Consider the following 21661-nt stretch of genomic DNA (forward strand, 5'->3'; position numbering starts at 1 on the left):
GCCCGGGGCCCAGGTGAAGGAGCAGGAAACGGGAATGTCTCCGGGTTCTGACATGTGGTTGTAATGATCACAGACCCCGTAGGCGCCTAGGGACCTCGGAGGTCATCTCCTCCATCCTCCTGCTTCCGGGCACGGCTGTAACTAAACTAGTCAAGATGTGCAGGCAGCTCTGTTTTTAAAGGTCCCCGGAGAGGGGAAAATGAGCTTCCTTTCATCAACTATGAGGCTCGGGATCTTGGTGTTGACTTTTTCCACATCATCCAGAAAGGTCACACTTTAGAAAGGCTGCATCAGAAACTGCCTCGTGGCTCAGCTGGATGACAGGGCCCGTGGGTCCTGGGTCAGGAGTGCGTTGGGACCCACCTCCCCCAAGTCTCCCGGGCCCGGGAGTGCCTGCTGCCCAGCTTCATTCCTCTGGCTGAGCTTCAGGCTCTCTGCTCATCTAGGTGATGCGTGCGGGGTGGTCAGAGCACGTGAGCATTGTGCTAGTGGTTGAGTGTATTCTCATGGCTGCTGTGGCTGCAGCTTTTAGTGGAGAAGGAAATCCATGTCTATCAATTTCCTTCTTTAGAAGACCTGCTGGGGTGCCTTTCCTGACCTGCCTCCTGCTCTGCCTCCACTCTGATCCGCCACCGTCTTCTGCGTGTCCCCATCACCTCACTGGCTGACCTTTTGAAGAGACAGTAGTGTGCTACGGAGTAACCGCTAGGGGGTCCCCATGGGGTAGCCGTACAATTTAGTATCCAAACCAGGATGCCTTTGAGAGCGAAAGGGCTGCTGTAAATTACGCAGGACAACAGGCATAAATCAGAATTTCTCCAGGTAAAGTGGGGCCCCGATCACCCTGGCTCTGGGGTCAAACCAAGTCCCTACAACCTGAACCTTGGCTGACCCTGAGCAATTTAATTGTTTTGAGCTTAGGTTGCTTGTTGGTGAAATATACTAAGGTAAAATATCTACCCCCTAGGTGGGGAGGAGGCCGGCGAGGGGGGCAGATCTCAGTCTTTGAAGTACATGAGAGTTACTCAAGATGTTTGTCAAAAATGAAGACGCCCAACCCAACTCCCATAAATTCCGATCCCCTGGCTCAGGGTGTGGCCTGGGAATCTGCATTCTGATAGGTGATCCATAGCTCAACGTTTAAGAAGCATTGCCTTTGAGTCACAGTAAGGACTCTGAAAGTAACACAGTAAGGCACCTGGCACAGAGCGGCCACCAGGAGCGGCTGCTGTCATCCCGCTGTACCTCTACTTTTTTTCCCCTCTTCCTCCCCGCCTACCCTGGGAGCTCCCTGGGGCAAGGGTTGTGTCTTATCATCTTTGAAGATACAGTGCCAACTAAATGATGGTCTAGCGCTCCTTTCGTGACGCGCATGTGCAGAGGGCAGAGGTGGGATGCCTGCCCACCATCACCCACGGGCGGTGGCAGGGTTGGTACCCAGGGTCCCCTCGGTGAGAACTGCTGATTTGCAGAAGATGGACATCTCCGAGGCCGGGACCCCTCCCGGCAGCCGCGTGCCTGATGCTCCCTTCCCAGCCCACCCTCAAGCTCGAGTTGAACCACCTAGGCTGGGGTGGAGCACAGGTTTGCTGAGAAATCTGGCTGAGAGATCTGACCGTTAAGTGTGTTTCATCCTGAAATGACTTGGAGTGAAAACTGAAAGTAAAACTCAAACCACCCACTTCCCCCAGCCGAGTGCTGAGTTCAGCGACGCCACTCCTGCCTTGGAGGCCCTCTCCTGCCTCTCCCGTCCCCGCCCGAAGCCCCCAACACCCACTTCCGTCCACGCAGAAGTCAAGAGGCAGGGGTGTGGTGGAGGAGACACCCCTCTGCAGGGCGGACGCCCGGTCTCCTGAGAAACCCTGACCCCTTTCTATGCCTCCACTCTTATTTACCAAATAAGAAGCAATTCTTCCATTTAAAGAGACACATCAGACACATCATAGCCGTTATGTATTGCACTTCCTACTACGCCATTTCAACAGCACGTTGGGACCATGTAAGTCAAAAACAGAAACAGAACATTTAAAAATACAAAAATAAGTATTCATGTTCTTGCACGTGTTAGCATGCATATGAGAGCAATATACGTTCTCATAGCAAAAACTCTTAACGCTGCAGGCATAAAAGACGCGGTGCCTATAATGCCATCCTCCAAAAACCACCTCCTTTAATAGCTCAGGGTTTTTAAAAATGCTATATGGTAGTTAGTCTGTGCAGTAGGATTGCCCCTGAATGCGCAACGTTCCCTGAGGGTCCGAGAGGTTGAGTAAACTTGCCCAAGATCAGCCAGCTAGGAGGTGGTGTGGGGAAGACAGACAGAGACAGAGAGACGGACAGAGAGCAAACAACCAGCGAGGGAGACAGCCAGGGTCCAGCTCTCCTGGGAGTGTGAGGCTGCCCTGCCCATTCAGTGCTTCTCCAGAGACAGGAGTGGCCTCTGCAAATGCATGGATCACCCAGTAGCCTGGCCTGATGGTTGGAATTAAGTATTTAAAGCTGGAATGCCATCTAGGGATCACTTTTGAGTCACAACTTTTGAGTTTGTAGATATGGAAACTGAGACCCAGTGTGAACTAGACCAGTGGTCTGCTAAGTGGGGTGCAGGAAGAATCTCCCAAGAGATCTGTGAGACTGGCCAGTTTAACAGAACCAATTTCCTGGCGCTTAACATTCGCGTGTTCATCTCCACCTGGATCCACCTGCCTTTCCTTCACAAACCCCCTTCTCCCACTTTACTCTCACCCTGCCTGCGTCTCGTTATGTCCCAGGTATAAACACCCACAGAAGCCTTCTCACTCAAGGCTCTTACATATTTATTTTAAGATTCATGTTAGAAATGGGGGTGCTTTTGTCTGTCATGGAATATATTCAGTTACAGTATATTATAGAGCAGGGGCAGGAATGGAGACAACTTTTATTTAAAAACCTCACCTTGGGCTTCCCTGGTGGTGCAGTGGTTGAGAATCTGCCTGCCAATGCAGGGGACACGGGTTCGAGCCCTGGTCTGGGAAGATCCCACATGCCGCGGAGCAACTGGGCCCGTGAGCCACAACTACTGAGCCTGCGCGTCTGGAGCCTGTGCTCCGCAACTAGAGAGGCCGCGATAGTGAGAGGTCCGCGCACCGCGATGAAGAGTGGCCCCCACTTGCTGCAACTAGAGAAAGCCCTCGCACAGAAACGAAGACCCAACACAGCCAAAAATAAATTAAAAAAAAAAATCTCACCTATTCTTTCCTTTTATAATCGTCAAAGAAAAACAAACAAACAAACAAACAAAAACCTTGCCCTGAAATGAAACCCATAAGAACAAAGCTGGCGGGGTATCAGTGTGAACTATTAAAGAGACTGTCACCTTATATCATCCAGGGGATAAAACTCATAAGTTCACGCCTTTTCCAACAATCTGTCTTAAAATCGGAAGTCATAAAAGAGACAACAGTCCCAGGGACGTGTGCTAACACCCACCTGTCCGACTGGTTCACGCTCTGTCACTTCCCCGTGTTTGCAGCTCCTGGCTCACTGTCATTTTCTCCAGTCATCACTCCTATTCTTCCATCTCAGAGGTTTAATGTGCTGTGAACATGGTTCCCTGAGCACCTCCTTCCCAACAATCTTGTCCTCTGCCTTCCCCAACCACTTGCTCCCACGCTCATATACTAGACCTCATTTTACCAATAATATCAATTCCATCATAATCTCAGTTTCTTGCATTCCACCCTTCCATTCTTTACTCCATCGAGAACCTCAGCCCCAACCAGCCTGGACCCCCAGCTCCTCCTACCCATCGATCTTACCTCCTTCTCCCTCTCCCTTTCTTACCTGCCTTAAATCCCCTGGCCAATCCTTACGATGACTCCCTCGTGTACGTCCTCAATTCCTTGCCCCTGTTTGCTTTATCCCAGCAAGATGTGAGCTGAGAAGCATCACCAGCTGGCAGCTGTACCCAGACCACCGAGTGGGTATAGGAGCACGAAAACGTTCTGGGTGCTTCTCGGAAAGTCTGGGACTCCCTACAGCCACAGGGAATAGGGGGCTCCAGCTGGCGTGACCGGAACCCCAAAGCAAAGGGTGCTCCTTGAAGGCTGAAGAACGTGGAAGGCTTGGGTGGGTGAGGACTTACAAGGAAGTGGAGAAGTTCTAGAAGAACCAGGAAGCTGTGATGCGAGGTTCCTCCGAAGCACAGTCCTCTGCGGTTGGGCACCCAGGGACACATGGCACACTCTTCCCTGCTTGGGACACAGCACCTGCTCTGTCTGCACTTCCCAAGGGAAAGGGTCCAACTGGGTCACGGTGTCACCGTCCCATGTGAAGACCCCTATGGGACAGAGGCTCTTCCAAGCCACCTGAAAGAAGCCAGGGCTTGGCATGGCCACCAATGCACCAGCCAGGTGTCTGTGACCAGGACAACAGGACTCCGGCCACGGAGGGCGCTGCTTGTGACCAGGGCGAGTGGTTCTGACCACGTCCTGGTCACACTGATTCACATTCAGTTCTGGGAACCGCTTCTTCATCTCACTAATCCAGGAACCCCAGGCATCCCCCGCTAAGGGGATTTCGCTGGCAATCCCCAGACTTTCAGAGACTGACTCGCCATGTCGGCCCCAGGATCCTAACCCCACTCTGGTGTCACTGCGGAGCCTGCAAGGGGACTGGAAAGAAAAACTTTATGCTCTGTTCCTGACTTCAAGCCCTACTGGTTTGGAAAGCACCTTATGCTTCGAAGAAGGATTGGGTTCAAATCCTGATTCTGTCTCGGACTAGCTGTTAGACCCCGGGAAGCTGACGCAAGCTCTCTGGACCTCGATTTTGTCATCTGTACAATGGGGAGAGAGATGTTCACCGCTCTGAATCTCAGGGAGCTTTAATGCCCTGTACTTGGCTCCCACCCAGCGCGGGTTTCTTTCTCCCAACCCTCCCCCCACGCCCACCCATGCGGAGACATAAATCAATCCTCATGAAACACCCTGGTGCTGTTTCTTCTGCAGCTAAAAAGCTCAGGAACCTCTACCGCCACTTGTCCTAGAGTCAGAAGATCTGGGGTGGAGTCTCAGCCCTGCACGAAGTGGTATGCGACCCTAATGATACCACTCCGCCCTCCAGACTCCCACCTCCTTCTCCGTAATATTGGGGACCACGGGGTTAGATGACCTTTCGCATCCTTGCAGCCCAGCATCCTCGGATCCAAATATTCTGTTCAATCCAACCCGCTTCCTCTACACTTGAGAAAACTGCCTAAGTAGCTCCCAGACTCGGTTCCACCCAGAGCAGACAGGAGTCAGGAGGGGGTCGCAGGAGGGAAATGCACATGGGGGCGAGGCATGGGAGTAAGGGGGGAGCCCTGAGCTGTTTTCAAATGATGAAGCCACGCAGAACTGCTTATCTGCTGCATCCTAGGCTGCAGTCCACCAGCCCCCAAGACACCCGCCGACAAGTCCTGCCGGCCTGGGAAGGACAGGGCAGGAGGAGCAGGGCCTCTCTTCTCCCCTGACCCCACAGACCAATGCAGAACGGCCTTCACTCAAAGGAAACATGACCGGAAGGTATCAGGGCAGATGGTTGTAAGACCCAAATTCTAGATCCTGCCCCACCATCCTGAGGTGTGACCTTCAAGCCAGCTCCCCTCCCAGCGGCGCCCCTGCCCCACTCAGGGCTGGGATGAGGAGGTGATAAGGGGGGGGACATACCCCTGTCGCCCCGCATTTCCTACACAGAGGAGCACCCTTCGTTTTTTTTTTTTTTTTTTTAGTTGCACTGGGTCTTCGTTGCTGCGCGCGGGCTTTCTCTAGTTGTGGCGAGCGGGGGCTACTCTTCCTTGCGGTGCGCGGGCTTCTCATCGCGGTGGCTTCTCTTGTTGTGCAGCATGGGCTCTAGGCGCGCGGGCTTCCGTAGTTGCGGCTCACAGGCTCAGTAGTTGTGACTCATGGGCTTAGTTGCTACGCTGCATGTGGGATCTTCCCGGACCAGGGATCGAACCTGTGTCCTCTGCACAGGCAGGTGGATCCTTAACCACTGGACCACCAGGGAAGTCCCAGAGGGGCATCCTTCTTGCTGAGACTGGCTTTCCAACTCGTGTGTGAGCTTCCAGACGTGGAGCTGAGATCCTTCACGTCTGACGCGTGACTGGTTACTGCTTGGTTGGAGCCTTCTGATGCGTCAGGCACGGAGCTCGGCCCTTTAATTCTCACTCACCCTTCTGGGGCAATTACCTTCATTGTCTAGATGAGGAACTGAAACTGGAAGTTAGGTCACTTGCCAAAAGGCCGGTAGTTACTAAATGGCTGAGCCAGGCTGCTTCTCTTAAGTTCATTTCGAAAATCCAATTAGTTCAAAATTCGTGTTACAAAAGTTTATGAAATGAGGAGCCTCGCCCCAGTCCCCTAGCACAGCCCCCTTCCTCAGGGCCACCAGGAGAAACCAGTTTCTTATATATCATCCCCGAGATACTCCCTGCATATACATTCTAATACGTATCAATATTCTTTTGTATACTCCTTACCCCGAACGGTAATGTACTATTGTTCTATGCTTTGCTTTTAAACTTAATACATATCTTTTTAAAAAATTTTTACTGTACAGCAAAGTGAATCAGCTGTACGTATACATATATCCCCCCTTTTTTGGATTTCCTTCCCATTTAGGTCACCACAGAGCACCGAGTAGAGTTCCCTGAGCTATATGGTAGGTTCTCATTAGTTATCTATATTATACATAGAATCAATAGTGTGTATTTCTAGAGACTGTCATACAGACTGAAGTAAGTCAGAAAGAGAAAAACAAATATTTTATATTAACGCGTATATGTGGAATCTGAAAAAATTGGTATAGGTGATCTTATCTACAAAGCAGAAATAGAGACACAGACGTAGAGAACAAACGTATGGATACCAAGGGAGAAAGGGAGGAGGGGGATGAATTGCGAGATTGGGATTAAACTTAATAAATATCTTGAGGGCTATTTTTCTCTCTCTCTCCCTCTGTCTATCTCCCTCTCCACGCATGGGACTTTGCAACTGGATTTGTAAAGACCCCGTTTCTGCATGGCTGCCTTTGATTAGGGTGGACCTGGGAGGCTGGGAGGCATATAAGCTGGAAGGAACTGAAAGATTCTGCAGGCACCCTCCTCCATCAACAGTTGAGTCCCCCAAAACCCAGAGCAGGCGACCTGATTAGACCACCACTGCTGGCACGAGCCCAGGAGCCTTCCAGAGCAGGACTCTGTCTGCTGCCAGGGATGGCCCAGACCCAGAGGTGGTGGCAGGGCCATCAACTCAGAGTCCTTCAGACCAGTGTCCGGGGCTGCAGCGCCCTGGGGAAGGAAACCCCTGCCTGACTTGGATTTCTGTTCACCAGAGAGAAATCTGGGTACATGCAGTCTGTCCTAGGCATCGGGGTGGCGCTTTGAGTTCAGAAGTGCTCTTTCCCCAAGGCGGTTCAGCCTCTTTCCTCTGCCCGGGCCTCACCTCCACGCATGTGAAGGGACCTTAACACCAGTCCCGGGGGACGAGAAGAGAGTCCTGGGTAGATGGCTGGGTGATCAAGGGGATCTGTGGGGAATCCAGGGCCCCCTTCACCCTCTGGGCCTCCATTCCCCAAATTTCCCCCATTTACATTGTGAAAAATAAGTTATGTTTGAAGGAGACTTCCACAGCATGAAGTTCAAACAAGATTTAATGTAGCCCTTCTTCCTGGAGTAGAGAGAACGATGTTGAGAGGACCGCATTATACGGATTTTACCACGAAGCTGGAAGGTCCAAGATTTGCCCTTCAGAGCCTTGAATGAGTCTAGGACCTGAGAAACAGACCAGCTACCGCTTTTTGCAGGATGGTTTAGGGATCATTTTACTTGGAGGTCAGGGATGGCCTAACATTCAGTGGTTCCCAGACTTTTGCACTTGATAAACCAGTAAAACTTCACCCCCAAATTTGAGGACCAATAAAAAGCTGATGACCCAGTATTTTGTCAAATAAGAATATGGGGATAGGTAAATACAGACATATTGTAGAAAGACTATTTGCTATGACTGTTGTTTCACAAAGAAAAGACATTTTAATAACAAAAAGTAAAACAATCTCAGAATAAAAACACTCTTTCAGAGAATGTTTTTCTTTTTTTATTGCAGTGGAGTTGATTTACAATGTTGCATTAGTTTCAGGTGTACAGCAAAGTGATTCAGTTATACATACATATATATTTTTTTCAGATTCTTTTCCATTATAGGTCATTGAATATAGTTATATTGAATATAGTTCCCTGTGCTATACAGTAGGTCCTTATTGTTTATTCAAGGAATGTTTTCTACTCACATACATAGCCTTTATTCTCCCTCATACCAGCAAAAATTTCTTCAAGGACCACCAGAGGTCCATCATGGAACCTCGTTTAGGAGTTAACAAACTTGATGATGTGACGTGGGCCCGCTCTTCTTAACCAAAGGTGTTTACTGTCTGTTTCCTTACATTTTTCTTGAATCCCAACCTCCTCCTTCCCTCCCTCCCTCCCTTCCTTCTCCCCTTCATCCTTCCTTCCTTCCTTCTTCCCTTCTTCCTTCTTCCCTTCTGTTCTTCTTTCCTTCCTTCTTTCCCTCCCTCTCATACTTTACAAAAGTTTCTTGAGCAGGTACTATGTTCTAGTCATCCTTCTACCATCTTTTCCTCTGTAAAAAGCGTTTCTATGGTACCAAAGAGCTCCCCCCCACACCTGATCAAGAGGAAGCCTTGAGGTTATAAAGTGAAGCTGGTTGGTTCCGACGGAGTTTTTCCTGGCTGGGAGAGCTGGAAAAGCAGAGGTAGAATGGTGACCCTCAGCCAGAAGGGAAAAGGCCCTGAACTTGGCTCTTGCTGAGGCAAGAGCACTTTCAGGTCTATTTTAAGAAAATTTGAAAAGCGTGCCTGCACCTGGGGTCCCAGAGAGACCCATCCCAGGAAGCGGGTTGCACTTCCCCTGTGCCCACCTGGCTGGGAGTTCACCTCCATCTGCATCAGTTCATCACCTGCAGGCAACAGTGTCACTCGAGAGTTCTAACATCCCTGGAGGCAACCTCAGATGTGCAACCATGTTACTAGCTGCCCAGGTTTTCTCCTGAGGCATCCACCACCGCTTCATGTCGGGTTCTATTCCCAAGTGGCATACATTGTGAAGGTCGTCCCCACCCTGTTGTTTTTAGCCTGTTATTTTTAGCGTGCAATGTTGCAGAATGCAAGGTTTTTCAGGAATGCCCAGATGATGTTACAGCACAAAAAACCTGTACTAAACAAATACTACTGATCTTTATATGTGAAACTATAGAATTATCCTATCCACACGATACTAAGCAGCGGTGAGAATAAAAAATGTAGAGCTACGTGGGAAAATCCCCAGTGCAGAGTAAATGAGAAAAAAGCAATTTGTAGAACAATATATACAATGTGATCTATTCACAGGGCGGGAGATAACTTTCAAAACAACATCTTTTCTTTCCTATGGGTACATGTATTACATATGTCGGTTAGTTAAAGGGAAACCTCTTTCTCTTGGTGGGATGGGGAGGGGCACCAGGACACTGCCTGTGGCCTCCTCCAGACCCTTCTCTCAGGCCAAGCATCCTTGGCTTTACCGCACTCCCCCTTCTAGACCATACTCTGGAAGTTGGAACCGCAGAATTCTCTTCTTAAGAATCCTGAGCCATCTTCCAGACTTGTGTGGACTCCTTCTCCGGATCCATTCTCCTGACAGCTGCTGCCTTCCTGGACACCTCAGGCCCGAGGAGCCAGGGTGGGAAGAGAAGGAAGGGAAGCAAGAGGCCTCAGTTGGCACTCCCACCCTGCCCACAAGGGTTAGAGGGGCCAGAGCTCCAGAAGGCAGGTAGGTTCTACCTGATTCTCCAGGATTTCATCTGTAAGCCTCAGGTTTTTAAAAAATTTATTTATTTATTTATTTATTTATTTATGGCTGTGTTGGGTCCTCGTTTCTGTGCAAGGGCTGTCTCTAGTTGTGGCGAGCGGGGGCCACTCTTCATCGCGGTGCGCGGACCTCTCACTATCGCGGCCTCTCTTGCTGCGGAGCACAGGCTCCAGACGCGCAGGCTCAGTAATTGTGGCTCACGGGCCTAGTTGCTCCGCGGCATGTGGGATCTTCCCAGACCAGGGCTCGAACCCGTGTCCCCTGCACTGGCAGGCAGATTCTCAACCGCTGCGCCACCAGGGAAGCCCAAGCCTCAGGTTTTACGGGGAGAATTATGTTTGCATTGCTTATGTACTTAACAATTAATTTAAACATAATAAAAAGAATTCAAATACTCCTTATTTATCCAGAGGTTGGAACTAACAGAGTCGTTAATGATAAATCTTGATGATGGTTCCTGGGGCCTAGGTGGGGAGGGGAAGGGGGGAAAATGAAGATGTAAGGGGAACAGAGCTCTGATCACCCTGAGTGACAGGTGTCAGTGACTTCCTAATTTTAAAGAAAGCAAGCCTACTTTGATGGCTGTAAAGGGCCGTGGGGGCGAGGCTGGAATTCCCCAGAAGAACAGGCTGCAGCAGTTAGTGGACTTTCTCCCCCACATCCACCCGCTTCCCGGCACCCAGCACAGGACTGGGTGAGAGAAGGGTGCAGGAAGTATCCGTGAGCAACCCTGGATCTCAGCACATCAGGGCAGATGGTCAGGGCGCCTGTCGGAGGGGCCACAGACCAGGGGATTTCCTGGGGGTGGAGTCCTGATCGAGGCCCCTGGGCTATTCTGAGGCGTCCCCTGGTTCCCCCATACCGATTCCAGGAAGCCTGCCTGGGATTATCAGAAAGTTGCCAACTTCAGCTGCATTCGGCAAAACTGGTGGCGGGCAGGCCACCTGGTCATGAGCTGAAAGAGCCCGGAACGAGGAAGCAAGAGGCCAGCAATCTAGGGGGGGTGGGGGTGGGTGTATGTGTGTGTGACTTTGGACAATCAACTTAACCCCCAGGCATTGCTGGCCGCCCCCCTTCTACATGTAATGTGTAAAACTGGGAAAATATTTCCGTTTCATTTCACTTCAAAAGGGTGTGGAGAAAATTATACAAGATAATGAATGTGAAAGCAATCTGTGAACTGTAAGGGCCCCATGGAAATATAAGGCTCATTCCAGTGGCTCAGTTCCGTCCACATGTCACCTCCTCCAGGAAGCCTTCGGGCTTAGGGGTTTCTATTCTTGGCCTGGTAGAGCTCACCTTGTGAACTTCAGTTTTAACACTTCATCTCTCCTCTTATAGTGATGGCTTGGAGGACACAATCTTATTTGTTTTTCCATCCCCAGTTTCCATCACCATGTTGGACACATAGTAGGAACTCCAGAATTGCCTTGAAAGAAATGTGTAAGTGAATGAGCGATTGTTATCCTCTGCCTCTATGTTGTCACTCCGATTGACCTGGAGTACCCACGGACTCATCCTTGCCACGAGCCCCGGGACGCTGACCACTACACGTTGCTTAATCTGTGTTTCTTTCTGTTTCCCCAATACGTGTTCTTCGTGTGCACCCCCAGGATCCAGACTCTAACTCCTTAGACGTCAGGGGCCTTGTCTAGTAATAAATCAATAATTTTTAAAATAGATGACAATATTAATGCAACTGGAATGTAAAAAAACAAAACATTCAGTAGGGGAAAGTAAACCCCCTTGAACTTAAACACACACACACACACACACACACACACACACACACACCCTCAGAGCTCCCCAGGGCCCTGTCAAGTCTTAGGGCACAAGACTTGATCCCCAAGGCTGAACGCTTCTTCTGTGAGAGGCCCACAGACTGTCCTCGGTTGAGTCTCTGGGAGCATTTCAAGGCTTTGGGGAAAGAGCCAGCCACAGCGGGCTGTGAGCCCATCACCCCCAAAGCAGAAACCCACCCCCACTCCTGGCTGGGCAAAGCCATCAGGCCTTTGGGACAACTATGAAGAAGAAGGATGGTTGAGGCTGGGGGAGGGGAAGGAAAGGGGTGGAGGAGGGGTGGTCCGGGGGACCAGAGAGACAGTGCGGGTGACGAGCCCAGAGCTTGCTGAGGAGGAGGGGTGCTGCAGTGAATAGTGGCTGGGGACGGGCAGAACCGGGCGGCACTTCAGGGTGACGCTCTTTTGAAGCTTCTGGAGTCTGGAGCCGGGCAGCTGCCCCGGGAAGGATGCAGGCGAGGGTTCTCGGGGGGAGATGAACGGATTCCTGGAGGAGAGGTATCGGACAACACGCCGAGAGTCATTCCCGCCACCCCGTCTGGCAGGGGCTCCATTCAACACTGAGAGCCGTTTGGACCGCACGCCCCACGGCCCCCGCCAGCAGCCAGCAGAGTCTCTCTGTGAGCCCCCTTCCCCTGGACACCGTGTCGACTAGGTGAGTTACAGACCTTTGGCCTGCATTGCTTGGTACCTTAATAAGCAATTATTCGATGCACCGTGTGACCGGACAAGGTGATGCTGGAACTATGCTCTTAACACAAGCGGTTTAAGATCTCCTGGTTTCTTCCCGGCCTGGCAGGCATAATGCAAATCCTGCTTATTTTAAACATTAAATGGAGATGATGAACTTTGGCTCAAGGTGTCCAAGGAGTCTGGGCGATGTGGAGGTGCCTGCCGCTGCCCTGGCTGGCGGGTGCTGCCACGGGGGGCTTTTCCCTCCTATAGCCCACCCGATGACCCATGGGCACATCTGAGTCCCTCACCAGACCCTGCCCTTGATCTCCCCCAGATTCCCGCTGTCAAGGATAGGACTGAGGTGTGCAGAAGGAATTTTACAAAGGGAAACACGGTGGGGTGAACAGGAATTTGGAGTCAGCTATGCTGGGCTTCAAATTCTCGTCCTCCTGCTTATCAGCTGTGTGAGCTAGACAAATTACTTCATCTCTCTGTGCCTAAGCTTTCTCAGTATCGAATGGAGGGAAATAGTACCTGGTTCCGAGAGCTGAAGAAAGAATTAAAACAGCCAACGTACATGAAGACCCTGGCACGTAGCACATACTCAACAGATCCGTGTTTTCTTCCCTGAGCGCCCAGGTTCTGTCTGTGCATCTCAACCCCTACCTGAATCATCAGTTCCTCCCTGGGGAGACCCCAGCTTAGGAAGACGGGGGACGGGCCGGGAAGAAAATCCTCAGGTCCCACAGGCAAAAAGCCCCTGGGGCCCAAACACCTAAAAAAAAAAACCTCCCCAAATCCACAACCCAAAAGCCTCAGAGTGCCTCCCCCTGTGCTGGCTTTATATCCACCTCTCCTTCCTCTCCCAAGCTTCCCCGTCACAGGCCACAGCACCCGGAGGATGTGGGGATGGAGAGATTGCCACCCCCTTCCCAGCCCTGGGCGGACGCAGCCCTCCGCGGCCCCCCAGCCTCTCTGGCCACATTTCAGTTCCCTGTGGCCCCTGGTCCTCTCTCTACAGCTCTCCTCCTTCGTGTCTTTGATGTCTCTGAGGGTGAATGGGATCTGGGATCATAGGTAGGGCTGGCCCTTGTATTCATCACCAAGCTCGGTGTGTGGGAGCTTCTGTCTGTCTCATGTGAACCAGCCGTGACTTGGAGGAACTTGAAATTCAGGGTGAGTCCCTGAGTCAGGGAGAGATGTAGGTCTGCCAGCAGGGGAAGGGATACACAAAACACAACATAGACGCATACATCCATATGTACACACATGCACACGCTTGCACATGCACAGACCACCCATCGCTTGTGTGCCTCGCGGAATTTAAAAGAAAAGCAGAATGAAAGAACGATTGCTCGATCGACAATACAGATGCGTCGCACAAACTCCTGAGCAAGTGAAGACGGATACCAAAGACAACAGATTCGATTTGATTCAACTGATGCTGAGTTCGAAACAGGCCAAATGAACCGATGCTGTTAGAAGTCAGTGGAGTCATAACCAGCACCTCTGACAGCCCCTGGGAGGGGACATGAAGGTGGCTTCAAGGGGTTGCTGGCGATATTCTGCCTTGATCTGGGCGCTGGTTACCTGAAGGTGTGTGCTTTGTAAAAATTAAGTTCACTTATAAACTATACACTTATTAGACTCAGTACATATAAATTAAGTACATATATAAAGACATTTATTATATTTAGAGCTTACAATGTGAATATTTTTGTGTATATATATCTTATACTTCCACAAATAGTAGCTGCATTAAAAGAAGAGACAGACAAGCCACAGACTAAAAGAAAAATCTTTGTGAAACACATATCTGATAAAGGACTGCCATCTAAAAAGATACAAAAACACTTAAAACTCAATAATAAGAAAACAAACAACCCAATTAAAAACTAGGCAAAGGATCTGAACTTCATCAAAGAAGATACACAGATTGCAAATAAGCATATAATAAGATGCTCACATCGTGTGTCATTAGGGAATCACATAGTAAAACAACAGTGAGATACCACTGCATGCCTATCAGATTAACTAACATCCAAAAGCATTAAAAAAAAATTCACAGATATTTTTGACAACATCCGGTGCTGATGAGGATGTGGAACAACAGGAACTCTTGTTCGTTGCTGCTGAGAATGCAAGATGGTGCAGCCACTTTGGAAGGCAGCAGGGCAGTATCAGAACTTAACACTCATACCTTATGACCCAGCAATCCCACTCCTTGGTATTCTCCCAAATGAGTGGAAAATTTACTTCCACGCAAAAACCTGCACCCAAATGTTTCTAGAAGCTTTATTCGTAATTGCCAAAACTTGGAATCAACCAAGATGCCCTTCGATAGATGAATGGATAAACAAACGCTGGCACATCCATACAATAGAATATTATTCAGCGCTAAAAAGAAATGAGTTATCAAGCCATGAAAAGACATGAAGAACCTTAAAAGTATATTGTTAAGTGAAAGAAGCCAATGTGAAAAGGCTACATATTGTACGATTCTGCCTATGTGATATTCTGGAAAAGGCAAAACTACAGAAACAGTTAAAAGATTGGTAATTGCCAGCGACCGAGGGAGGGATAAATGGGCGGAGCACAGGGGATTGTTAGAGCAGTGAAACTATTCTGTATGATAGTGTAGTGCTAGATATATGTCATTACACTTTTGTCAAAACCCGTTGAATGAACAATAGGAAGAGTGAACCTTACTGTAAACTGTGGACTTTAGTTAAGAATGTATCAATATTGGCTTATCAATTATAAGAAATGCACCACACTAATGCAAGTTGTTAATAATTGAGGAAACTGGAGGCGGGAGTGAGGGGTATTTGAGAACTTTCTGTACTTTCCCCTCAATTTTTCTGTAAACATTAAATTGCTCAAAAATATCTGTGAATTTTTTAAAAATGTAGTTAAAACCGAAATAGACTCACAGACATAGAAAACAAACTTATGGTTACCAAAGGGGAAAAGGAGGGCAGGGATAAATTAGGAGTTTGGGATTAACAGTACATTCTACTACACTACTATGTATAAAATAGATAAACAACAAGGACCTACGTATAGCACAGGGAACTATATTCAATATCTTGTAATAACCCATAACGGGAAAGAATCTGAAAAAGAATAGATATATATGTATAACTGAATCACTTTGCTGTATACCTGAAACACTGTTAATCAACTATATTTCAATTTTTTTAAAAAAAGCAGTTGTATCACCTTGGATAATGTTTAAGCGTCAAGACCTTCATTTCAGTTTCCTTACCTGTGAAATGAGAGTTTGACAAGGCAACTCTAAGTGTCCCCGGAGGAGGAGATCTGTAAAGGCAGATAGAACCATTTCCCACCACCCACTGTCAACCTCTCAAAGGCAGGAGTGTTACAAGGCAGCTCAGCATCTGCACACTCACTCAGGTGGTGGAGACCGGATGCCTGGGCCCGATGGGCTTCCAGGACAGGGACGTTCAGGGCTGAACCAGAGAGGACCCGGGCCCCTGAGCTGCTGAAGATGAAGGGGTCACCTTCCCTGCACGTGTCAGGAGGCAAGAAGGGCTTCAGCGCTGTCCTCGAAGTCCGCACAGGGTGCTGAGGAGCTCTGATGGTGGAGAGTAGCTTTCACAGAGGACCAGCCCCGTGAACTCAGTCCTGACAAGCAGGCAGGAGCCTTCTGTCAACACAGGACAGACGGAGGAAGGGGCAGAGGTTTGGCGCAACGGGGGCAGCTGGGCCGACGTCACAGCCCCAGGAGCTGCGGGGTCTGTGAGGCCCCTGGGGGTTCCACGGAGAGGCCTGTGCCCCACACCCACCTGGCAAACCCAGCCCAGAACCCAGCCAACCCCGGCCAGAGTCTCTGTTCCTTCCCTAGAAGCAGATCACACAGCACAGAGACCGGTGTCGTTTCAGATGTGGCTCTCCAGCCTCAGCTCGGAAATTCTTTTTCGTTTCTCAGTTTCCTTTACCCCTTTCTCCACAACAGATTTTTGCAAACTGGTGCTGTACCTCCTGGAACCTGTCTCCCCACCTGCCACATTCAGAGGGCCCCTCCCCTGCCTCACCTGCAGCCCCGCCCACTCCTTCTTCCTCCCTGGAAGCTGGGACCCTACCTGTCTCAGCCGGATTCCTGCATCCCTGCCCTGGTACCACCGCACGCAGGGTCTTCAGCGTGAATGCGTTCCCTCCCTGTCTGTGTCCCCTTTGACCCCCCTTCCCCGGGACCTTCGCTGGCTCTCTCCCTTCCCTGACCCATCAGTCAGGTATGTCTATTCCTGGGCTTCTAGCTTCTTCCCTGATTACCCCTCTTCCTACACCCTCTTGCCTAGGTGATGCCAGCAGCTTCCCTGGTTTCACTTATCCAGATGCTGCAGATTCCCAAACATGAGCATCTAAGGCCACATCTCTCCTCTGAGAACCAGATGAGTCCATCTGGCTCCTCCTGGACGTCATACTTAGATGCCCCACAGGGACCGAGTGAGATGCCTTTCCTACCTAAACCCCATTTCCACCCCACCTCCCCCATGGAAGGGATATATCCACGTAACCTTATTTGTGCCACAGAACCCTGACGCTCCCAGGCACACCAATGAAAACACCAAGGTCACAGCTGATCGGAGTGGACACAGAAACAATATTCCTTCTCCAGTTGCCTAGCCCGGAAGCTTTTCATTCTTTTCCCCTCACTAGGCATCTCCGATCAGTCACTAAAACTGCCTCCCGGCCGGTCTGCTAACTCCAAGCTGCTCTCCACGTGCAGCCAGTGTGTCCCTTCTACAACAGAAACCTCCCTGGGTCACCCTCTCACAGAGCAAACCCTCTCCCCTGACACACCAGCCCCTGTATGACCCAGCCCCGATGCAGACTCAGCTTCGCTTCTCACCATCCCTCTCCTTACCCTGGACCCTGCAGCCAATGTGCGGTTTCCCAAATTCTCTGTTCTCTCTCCCCTGTGGACCTTTGCATGTGGTTTTTATTGTCCTGCCTGGAACATTCTTTCTCCACCCCTTTTGGCTGTATAATTCTTGATCAACTTTTAGTTATGCCTTTAACAGTCACTTCCTTGGGAAAGCTCTCGCCAGCCTTCATTCGCTCCATCACGTGACCCACCGCACTCTTTAGAGTTCCCTCTGAGTCGGTCTGACTCCATCCTGAACTGGTAGCCACTTGGGGGAAAATCCATCACTGGGTTTCATGGCCATAGCTTAACACCTGGCACATCAAAGCTGTTGAATGAGGACTTCCCTGGTGGCGCAGTGGTTAAGAATCCGCCTGCCAATGCAGGGGACACGGGTTTGAGCCCTCGTCCGAGAAGATCCCACATGCCACAGAGCAACTAAGCCCGCAGGCTGCAATGAAGACCCAACGCAGCCAAAAATAAATAAATTAAATAAATTAAAAAAAAAAAAAGCTGTTGAATGAATGAATGAATTTATCAGTGCTTTATAAGTATTTATCACTTGTTATACGCACTGAAGATTCAAAGATGAAAAATAATATCCTGCATAAAAGAACTTGGGGGGAGACCAACAAGAAAGCAGTAAGTGTGATAAAGGGTTATAAGTGCTACAAGAAAGTATGATGTGAGAGGGTAGAGACAGGCACAAAGAAGGATGTGATCAATTCTACCATCTCAAGGGAGGCTTGAGAGACTCTTTTTTCTTCTTTATTTTTTAACTTTTCATTTTGAAATAAGTCCAGACTTACAAATGTTGTAAAAATAGTACAGGGTTCCCTTCCACCCTACCCCCCAGTACTCTCAACTGTTGACAGCTTAAATAACCGTGATTCAGTGACCATAACCAGGAAGTTCACGTTGATATGATGCTATCACCTAATTATAGACTTATTCAAACTTCGCCAGTTTGTTTTAGTCGTGTCTTTTTTCAGGTCCAGGGTCCAATCCCTGATCCTCCATCCCATTTAGTTATATTTAGGTGCCTTAATCTCCGTTCATCTGGTACAGTTCCTTAGCCTTTTTCTTTTCTTTTTTTTCCGTTTTACAACCTTGATGCTTTTGAAAAGTATTTGGCTGGTGATTTTGTAGAATGTCCCTCTGTCTGGACTTGTCTGATGGTTGCTCATGACTCAATTGAGGCTGTGTATTTTTGGCAAGAATCCCACAGATGGGATGTTGTGCCCTTCTCTGTGCGTCCCATCAAGGGCTACAGGATGTTTCTATTTCTCATTCCTGGTGATGTTAACTTTGACCACTTAAGGTGGTGTCCGCTAGGCTTCTCCACTGTTGAGTTACTGTTTTCCCTTTGTCACTAATAAATACCTTGTGCGGAGATACTTTGAGACTCTGCAGCTCTCCTGTTTTCCATGGTATTTTCACATCCCATATTCAGCATCCACCCATGAGACATACCTGCCACAATTATTAACGGACTGTTGCCAAATTGTGGTTTTCTCCATCTCTTCTGCATTTATTCATTGGAAGTCTACTGTGAAAAGAGCTGTTCCTTTTTTTTCCATTGATGTATTTATTTATTCTATTATTTAAATCAGTATGGACTCGTGGACATTTATCCTCTTCTCTTCTACTGGTTACCATCTTTTCCCATCATTATTTATTTTATTATTCAAATCATCTTGGTGTGGGCCACTGGGATAAAGCTGATTCTTTCCTAAAAGTCATCATAATCTCATTGTTAAAATAGTTAATCAACGACCATTGAAAGACATATAGTCCAGAAAACAAATAAAGAAACCCACTTGAAGCCACTGTTATGTAATTTTCTACCATTCTTCGTCATTTAGGAGAAGTGATTCTTGAGAGATGAGTAGCTGCTTTGCAGCCAAAACAAGAGTGGGCACGACCGGTCAGGGAAGTAGCTGCAACAGAAGCATCCGTGTGTGAAGCAGCCAGGGGACCGCAGAAGAACAAAGTGTTCCGAATGGCTGAAGCAAAGGGTTTGCACACAGGAGAGAGCCGGGCAAGATGTAAATCTGGAGAGAGATGCAGGGTCCAAGTCCCGGAGTGGCTGGGGGGGACTGAGATGCCTGACTCAGGGCTGGCGTCTACACTGTAGGTGAGAAGATGCCACTGACGGGGCTCAAGTAGACGAATAACACATTTGGTTTTGTGATTTTTAAAAAGTCTTTCTGTCTCAGACTATGCTTAGGGCGCTTAGAGTCTTAAGAGGTGATACCGAGGGAAGTGTGAGCCTCCCTCTGGACGCCCCCCCGACAAACTAGAACAGCTGCACTTTCTGTTTTACATATTAGGACCCCACGTTAACATTTCAGTTAAGAAGGGCACCCATGGTTTAAAAAAAAAAAGATGAAATAATACCATTTTGATAAACTGTAAAGAGTTAGATTAATATTGAAATGAAGTGTTAAGGAAATTTGACTTTGTGAAACTTTATTTTACTACAGTTGTAAATAATCTTTGAAAACCAATGTTGTAATGCTGATTTTTACAGTTTTTATGTGAATACATAGGCATATTAAAATTTCAATCACCAAAAAAAAAAAAAAAAAAAAAGTCTTTCTGTCTCCATGAGAGGGAGAGAGCTAGGAGGGTTGTGAGGCTGTAACCAGGGCAGGAAGATCAGTGCCAGATCCAAGTTGAAAGGATGAGAGTCCAAAGGGGCAGCTGTGGGGATGGAGAGCAGAGTCTGAGAGATGTGAGGAGGTGACCTCGGGAGAACTCCATGACCGAATATGGGGTGTCAGAGAGAGGGAAACAGAGAAGAGTCCAGGACAGTACCCGTTTCTCTACATTAGGTGTCCTTGATGAGAAAAGGGAAAAGTGACCTCAGCTGTGGATACGCTTTCTCTTCTTTATAGAACTCACCCACCACCCACTTCTAGCTGACCAATCCTTGTTCATCTCTGCACATCCTGTCGAGTTTGAGGGGCTAATGGGACATTCAGATGGAGTCGTCCAGTAGGAAGTTTGGAATCTGGTACTCACAGGAGGTATCTGGGCTGAAGATGGAGGTTCTCGAGCCATGAACGTGGACAAAGTCACTCGGGTGAAGAGGGGCGGAGAGCAGGGCACCCAAGAGGCCCAAGGCACAAGCCCTGGGAACAGCCAGCTTCCCAGTGGGGTGGGAGGGAGGCAGAGACCGAAAAAGGAGCCAGAGCAGGAAAAGGAGAGCCAGGGGGTTTCCAGAAGCCAAGGACAGCTGAATGCCTCAGAGACGTCAAGTGGGAAGGTCGGGTCTATCGCACTTGGCCTTGAGGAGGCTGTGAGGGACCCGGTCCAGGGCAGTTTCAGTAATGAGACTGAAGCCTGGTCACAGTGGACAGAGCAGGACATGGGGGAGGGGAACGGGAGGTACCAGCCGGGGAAGAACGGCTACGGAGGAAGGAGGGGACGGGCTGCGTTAGGGAACAGAACGCGAGGAAGCTTCCCTCCCACAGTCCCCACGTCTCCAAAACTGAACTCGTGCTTTTCTGAGTCCCTTACCCCGTCACCAAGCACAAAGATCATCCAGCTTTGCTCCTGCTCCAGAATTCCTCCTAACTCTGTGATGGGCAAGTTTTTTAAGCCAGAAATCTGGGGGTTTTCCTCAACACATCTCTCTCTGGGCCACGCATCCCATCCACGGCCAAGTCCTGTGGGTTTTCCCTCCAAAGCATCTCTCGAGTCTGCTTCCTCCTTCCTTCTCCCCTGCCATCGTCTCTCCCAAGTCACCCTTATCTCCCCTGGACCAACGAAAGGGCCTCGCAATGGGGTTTTCCCCTTCCATGCAACCTTCAGCCTCCAGAGCGGCTATTTTAAACCTCAACCCCCAATCACATCACTCTCAGCCCAAAACATCCAGTGCTTTCCCACTATCCCCGGAGGAAAGTCAAAGTCTTCAGGAGATCAGGAAACTCCTGCCTGGTCAGGAAGCCTGGTGTCCCAGCCCGCTCTGGTTCCACTTTCTCCCTTTCTCCCTGGGCTCCAGCCCCCAGTTCCTCAAACACACTGTGTCCCCACCCACCCCAGTGTGCTGTCCACACCCTTCCTCCTTCCTAGAATGCACTTTTCCTCCATCCAGCCCCCAGTTTCGCCTCCAAGTCTGGCTAATTCCCACTTATCCTTCAGGCTGAAACTTAACGTGATACTTCTTCAGTTAATTCTTCCTTGATCCTCCAAATGAGGTTGGTTAAACCCCTGCGAAGTGTTCTGTGTGCCCTGCTGTCTCTTCCTAGGACCTAGTGCAAACCAGGTCTGTCCCTGCCATCCCCTACCCCTCCCACGCCAGTGTATTCCAGGTCCCACGAGGGCAGGGCCACGGCTACAGGTTCCAGCCCTCCATCCCCGTTCAGGCACATCACAGGGACTCAGGATGTACCTGTTGAATGAGTA

The sequence above is a fragment of the Balaenoptera borealis genome (genome assembly GCF_965194805.1).
Source record: "Balaenoptera borealis genome assembly, chromosome: 13".
NCBI classification, from domain to species: Eukaryota; Metazoa; Chordata; class Mammalia; order Artiodactyla; family Balaenopteridae; genus Balaenoptera; species Balaenoptera borealis.